The sequence below is a fragment of the Ctenocephalides felis genome, unplaced genomic scaffold (assembly GCF_003426905.1).
Source record: "Ctenocephalides felis isolate EL2017-DRISC unplaced genomic scaffold, ASM342690v1 CF-g0.4_SCAFFOLD_01886, whole genome shotgun sequence".
Taxonomy (NCBI): domain Eukaryota; kingdom Metazoa; phylum Arthropoda; class Insecta; order Siphonaptera; family Pulicidae; genus Ctenocephalides; species Ctenocephalides felis.
Window position 1 is genome coordinate 2,706,763 of NW_020538040.1, and position 7,542 is coordinate 2,714,304.

Below are 7,542 nucleotides of genomic sequence, written 5' to 3' on the forward strand. Positions count from 1 at the left end.
ACATAATATCTTAGACAAAAATATAGATATTTCAATTATCTTTATTTTGGCTAAAGATACCTTTGTGCTATATAAGATACTTTTAAAGTTATGTACCAAAAAGTGACGAAAATGTACCACCTCTTACAAATGTATTTAAACACGATTATTAACATACTTATTTTCAACCACAATATAGTGGTTAATAAATAATTACCCACATATTATCTTAGCAAAAAACGTTGATAATTCATTTATCTTTGATTTTGTCTTAAATTGTTTTTAAATAAAATAAATAATTTACAAGTTATAGATACAAATAGTGACAAATCGTCAATTTCGACTTTCAACTACAATGAGAAGAAAAATTATCAAGTTATTTTGATATCAAAGTTTGAAGAATTTTGTACAAAATTTTGTTTGAAACGAGCTAAATTGTTATATTATAGACTTGTAGATATATTGTATATCATAGACTTGTTATATACTATAGACTTGCAGATAATTTTATTAGCTTTCTAACGATATATAATAATATATAAGTTGTAAAACAAATTTTAGCCAAAGTCCACCAATGTTTAATAACTAGATACTGAAGTTTGATTTTACCGATTTTTCTTAAATAATTTTGTTCGTAAAGTTTTGAAACGTTATATACAGATTTTTAGATAATTTTATTAGCTTTTTAACGATATATAATAATATATTTGTTATAGAACAAATTTAAACGTAAATGTAGAAAAATGCGACCTATAAAGTTCACCAATGTCTAATAACTAGATACTGAAGTTTGAATTTCAATGATTTTTCTAAAATAATTTTGTTCGTAAAGTTTTGAAACGTTGTACACAGATTTGTAGATAATTTTATTAGCTTTTTAACGATATATAATAATATGTTTTGTAAAACAAATTTTAAACTTAAATGTAGAAAATTGTGACCTATAAAGTCCACCAATGTCTAATAACTTGATACTGAAGTTTGAATTTCAATGATTTTTCTAAAATAATTTTGTTCGTATAGTTTTGAAACGTTATATACAGATTTTTAGATAATTTTATTAGCTTTTTAATGATATATAATAATATATTTGTTATAGAACAAATTTAAACGTAAATGTAGAAAAATGCGACCTATAAAGTTCACCAATGTTTAATAACTAGATACTGAAGTTTGAATTTCAATGATTTTTCTAAAATAATTTTGTTCGTAAACTTTTGAAACGTTATATACAGATTTGTAGATAATTTTATTAGCTTTTTAACGATATATAATAATGTATTTGTTGTAGGACAAATTTTAGCAATATAAACGTAAATGTAGAAAAATGCGACCTATAAAGTCCACCAATGTCTAATAACTAAATACTGAAGTTTGAATTTCAATGATTTTTCTAAAATAATTTTGTTCGTAAAGTTTTGAAACGTTATATACAGATTTTTAGATAATTTTATTAGCTTTCTAACAGTATATAACACTATTGTTATCTTTGAAATATCTAGAACAAAATTCACGAACAAAAATTTGCACTCGTTGCAACTAATATAATAAATTAAACCGTCACTTTCAAGATTATTTTTTGCAAAATTTTGTTCCAAACTTTAAAAATCCTTATATACATACCACAGTTTGACCACAATTTTCGCGGTTAATTTACATAAGTACCCATATTTTATTTTACCCAAAAATATAGATAATTTTGTTTTAAGATAAATTAGATATTTCAAAAGTTATGTAATAAATACTAAACAAATATACGTTAGCACACCATACAACTTTACTGCATTTACCACATTTAACCACAATTTTCGTGGTCAATTTCCAAATTAACCCACACTTTTTATAACCTAAAAATACAGATAATTTAATCCTCAACAAATTACCCGAAAACACTTTTGCTCTATCTCTAATAGTTTTCCACATACCTCCAAAAAATTGAAAAAAAACACACACACACACACATTCCCATATGTTCTCTTATATTTTTCCGGTGGAGCGTTCTCCACCCATTGTAGGTAAAAATCGAGCGAAGGGTAGGATGAGGGTCGAAATGTATTGGAGCAAAACCGTTTCTCGCTTATCAGCACCGAAACATTGATAGAAATAATTCAGGACAGGAGGAGAGGCTGAGGGTTAGGTGTGGAGAGGTGTAGAGATGCGTTACGCAAGGTTTAACAAAAAGGGGGGGCTGTTAAAGGTTTTTTTGTGATAATGTGGGGATGGAAAAATGTTTTGGAATTGTTTTTGATTTTTTGACTGTTTAATTTTTGTTGATTTTTGACCATTTCACACTTTTTTAGCCAATTTTTTCTAAATATTTTGGACTATTCCATATCCCTGTAAGCTATTTTAGACTTGTTACGACGTTTTTTTCCAATTTCTAACTATTTTGGACAATTTTGAACAATTTTTGGCGAAGTTGAATATTGAAAATAAAGGTTGTACGGAACCCTGTACGCGCATCATGTCTGTCTATATCATATTTGAGTTCAGCTCGTCGAGACCTTTCATTTGATACCCCACATGCCTATATTTGAAGTAAAACGTTTTAACTCATGTTTAATCCCGAGTTCAGCAACCCAATGGTCTACTTTCGTTACATTTCTTGTAACTTTTGAACCGTTCGTCCAAAGTTATTGGTATATTTGATGAAGTTATGCTAAATTACGTTATTTTCAACATTATGCAAAAATTGATAAAAGATATTACATAAATGATTTATATTGAACCATACTGTTTTGTTGTGATTGTTACTATGATACTTGGATAGTGCTCGTCGAGACCTTTCATTTGATACCCTACATGCCTATATTTGAAGTAAAACTTCTTTACTCACATTTAATCCCGAATTCTGCAACCCATTGGTTTACCTTTCATCAAATCGCTTGTAACTTTTGAACCGTTCGTCCGAAGTAAATGAAATATTCGGCAAATTTGTTCTAAATTAAATTATAAATAACATCTTCTAATATGTAAGAACGCTAGAGCACCCCAGCATTCTTTAAATGACAAAAATGAACATCGAGCATTGAGTAAATGTACTGTACCGCATCCTATAGGGTTATTAAGTATGTTTTATTTAATATATTTGAATAGTGTTTGACGAGACCTTTCATTTGATACCCCACATGCCTATATTTGAAGTAAAACTTTCTGACTTATGTTTGTTCTCGAGTTCAGCAACCCAATGGTCTACTTTTGTTACATCTCTTATAACTTTTGAACCGTTTATCCAAAATGCATGGTTTATTTGGCAAATTTGTGTCAAATTAATTGCTTTATAATATCTACTAGTGCATTTTCGCCCTACAGCAACTTTGTATATTTAAAATTGCAAAATATTGTATTATGAATCAAATAAATATTGTGTACGGAACCCTGTAGATTTGTAGAGTGTTTAGTTAAGTATAATTTTTAGATTGTGTTCGTCGAGACCTTTTATTTGATACCCCACATGTCTATATTTGAAGTAAAATGTTTTGACTTATATAGAATTGCGAGTTTCGCAACCCAATGGTCTACTTTTGTTACATCTCTTGTAACTTTTAAACCGTTTGTCCAAAAATAATGAAATATTCGGTGAATTTGTATTAAATTGAATTATCTGTATTGTTGTCTGAATTGTGACACTCCACAGCAACTCGGTATACTTTAAAATAGCAAAAAATATTAGAAATTGGGTAAATAGTTTGTGCGTAACCCTATTAGTTTGCTTCGCTTTTTTTTATTTTAAACCACGTCTTCTAAATTATCTCTTACATGTTTTGGTTTTTTATTTCGCAAGTATCGCTCGACTGCTCCACCGTCTCGCCACTCTATGGTAGAGTTCTTTATTATTTTCGCCTACAGTTCTACAGTTACAGCCCTTAAGTGTTATGGGGTGCTATAATGCATCTTCTCGGGTTTCTTACTTGAAACTATTTTTTTATAATTAATAGCCGTGTGTAATTTGAGGAGAAAAACACAATTTTAAATATATATATATATATATATATATATATATATATAATATATATTATATATATTATAAAATTGTTTCTTGGCCATCCATCCAGTAATTAAATAAAATAAATATTTTTGTCTGTAATTATGTATTGTTTATATTGTTTTAATTTGTAACCCTGAAATATTTAATTGTAGCACTAAAGATGGGTCAAATCAACACCCGAAACGTATGCTCTCTAAACAAAAACATTTTTCAATAAAACTGTCCAAGAAACAATTTTATGATATTATTGTGATATCACCATCTGAAGAAAAACCTCTCGCTTTATATATATTTATTTATATATTTGACGAGCAAATTAAAAATAAGACAAAAGGGACTCTACTGACGAGCAAACTGAAAATGAAAATAAAAAGGGACTCTACTGACGAGCAAATTAAAAATAAGACGCACGAAAAAAAAGCACTCTACTGACGAGCAAATTAAAATAAATCGAAAAAGGGACTTTACAGAAACTGTGAAAGAAATAAAAAAGGGGACTCTACTGACGAGCAAACTAAAAATAAAACACACAACTAAAAAGGACTCTACTGACAAGCAAATTAAAAATAAGACACGAATAAAAAAAGCACTCTACTGACGAGCAAATTAAAATAAATCGAAAAAGGGACTTTACAGAAACTGTGAAAGAAATAAAAAAGGGACTCTACTGACGAGCAAACTAAAAATAAAACACACAACTAAAAAGGACTCTACTGACAAGCAAATTAAAAATAAGACACGAATAAAAAAAGGACTCTACTGACGAGCAAATTAAAATAAATCGAAAAAGGGACTTTACAGAAACTGTGAAAGAAATAAAAAAGGGACTCTACTGACGAGCAAACTAAAAATAAAACACACAACTAAAAAGGACTCTACTGACAAGCAAATTAAAAATAAGACACGAATAAAAAAAGGACTCTACTGACGAGCAAATTAAATAAATCGGAACAAAAAGGGACTTTACAGAAACTGTGAAAGAAATAAAAAGGGACTCTACTGACGAGCAAACTAAAAATAAAACACACAACTAAAAAGGACTCTACTGACAAGCAAATTAAAAATAAGACACGAATAAAAAAAGGACTCTACTGACGAGCAAATTAAAATAAATCGAAAAAGGGACTTTACAGAAACTGTGAAAGAAATAAAAAAGGGACTCTACTGACGAGCAAATTAAAAATAAAACACACAACTAAAAAGGGCTCTACTGACAAGCAAATTAAAAATAAGACACACGGATAAAAAAGGACTCTACTGACGAGCAAATTAAAATAAATCTAAAAAGGGACTTTATAGAAACCGTAAAAGAAATGAAAAGGGACTCTACTGACGAGCAAACTGAAAAAGAAAATGAAAAGGGACTCTACTGACGAGCAAACTGAAAAATAAGACAAAAGGGACTCTACTGACAAGCAAAATAAAAATGAGGCAAAAGGGACTCTACTGACGAGCAAATTAAAAATGAGACAGACAAATGCGAAAGGGACTCTACTGACGAGCAACATATTTAAATTTCAACAAAAGGACTCTACTGACAAGCAAATTGAGTATTTGAATCGTAAATCGAATCTGGATTTTAGGAAAAGGACTCTACTGACGAGCAAAAAAGAAGTTTTATATTCAAGCAAAAAAAGGACTCTACTGACGAGCAAAAAAGAAACTTTATATTCAAACAAAAAAAGGGCTCTACTGACGAGCAAACTGAAAACAAATAAATGAACTCTACTGACGAGCAAATTGATATTTATTTAGTTAAAAAAAATTGCTAGATATAAAAAAGGACTCTACTGGCGAGCAAAAAACAATTATATTTATAAAAAACAAAATATGTGACAAAAAGGGACTCTACTGACGTGCAACATTAAATACATGATTTATACGAAACAATATAGGACTCTAGTGACGAGCAAACTAAAATGAGATAGAAAAAGGACTCTACTGACGAGCAACCTATTTATATATAAAGTTTAGGGACTTGCCGATAGGCAATTGGCCACCACTAGGGGTAGTAGTAATATATTATATAATCTACGAGGGATAATCTTAATTAGTCGCATTTGACAATTAATCAATATAACAGTACGCTATGGTTAATCCGTATTGTTTGCATTGTTAGCATTGCAGAATTATTAATGGATGTAGCCATTGTGCGATTCACTAAGAGTTCCGAAATACATATAAAATTGTACTATATATCTTTTATTATATTACTAAATTTTTTTAAATAGCTAAAAGTAGTTGAAAATAGTATTTATTAACTTCCCGTAGGGTAATTATAGTAATGAGCCGAAAATCGAAAATGCATATTTTTGCATTTCTCGACGTTTTGAAGGTTTCTGAACATTTTTAATGGGCATACCTCAGAAACTAAATGGCTGTGTGTGTGTCAAAAAATTCGAAAAATACCAGGCTAAGCACAGTCTAAGCGCCACTCTGGTACAAATGTTTAGCCAAGTGCGTTTAGACTGTTTATGTACTGGAGCACTTTTCCAATTTTGTGACAGAAAAACTATTGAAAAATGTGAAAATGCCGACAAGCCAAGCACAGTACAAGTGAAAATGTCGCACGGAATTATTCGCAAATGCGTTTAGACTGTGACTGTACGGGAGCACTTTTAAAATTTTATGTAAATTATATTATAGAAATAAAATAAAAATTTCGGTTTGAAAGTTGAAAAATATACCCAAACTAAGCACAGTCTAAGTGACATTTCCAAACAAATATATTAGTAATTGCATTTAGATTGTGACATTACTAGAGAATTTTTCCTAATTTGTATAAAATTACAATAATTTTTATGTAAAGACAACAAATCAGCAAAAAAATGAAAAATGTGTCCGCCTAGGCACAATCTAAGTGACAACTTCTCACAAATATATTAACAATTGAATTTAGAATGTGACTTTAGAACTTTTTTAAATTTGTGAAAATTATTGAAAAAAGTAAAAAATGTGCCTCTATGCACAGTCTAAGTGACAACATGGTACAAATATATTCGCAAAGGCGTTTGGAATGTGATTTTACTGGAGCACTTTTCGAATTATATGTAAATTATAGAATCGCAAACTTTGGGTTAAAAAATTCGAAAAATTACCTATTTGTCACAGCCTAAGTGACAACCTGGTACAAATATATTTGCAAGGGCGTTTAGAATGTGACTTTACCGGAGCATCTTCCTCATTTTATATAAAAATTATGAAAAGAATAGTATTTTAAGTTAAAAAATTCCAATACTAATAATAAGCACAGTCTGAGTGCCAACTTCAAACAAGCATAATATGTACTTGCATTTAGAATGTGACTTTACTGGAGCCTTTTTCCTAATTTGTAATTTTGGATTAATAATTCAAAAAGTTACCCAGGCTAAGCACAGTCTAAGCGCCGCCATGGTACAAATGTTTTACCCAAGTGCGTGTAGACTGTTTATGTACTGGAGCACTTTTCCAATTTTGTGACAGGAAAACTATTGAAAAATGTGAAAATGCCGCCAAGCTAAGCACAGTACAAGTGAAAATGTCGCACAGAATTGTTTGCAAATGCGTTTAGACTGTGACTGTACGGGAGCACTTTT

General features: G+C 29.8%; 1 protein-coding gene across 1 annotated transcript in view; it reads right to left on the reverse strand.

Moving 5' to 3' along the window:
• The window catches only part of LOC113378406, a gene marked incomplete in the record, with an annotated part of 191,058 nt that overhangs the window by 45,435 nt on the left and 138,081 nt on the right, over nt 1-7,542 (reverse strand).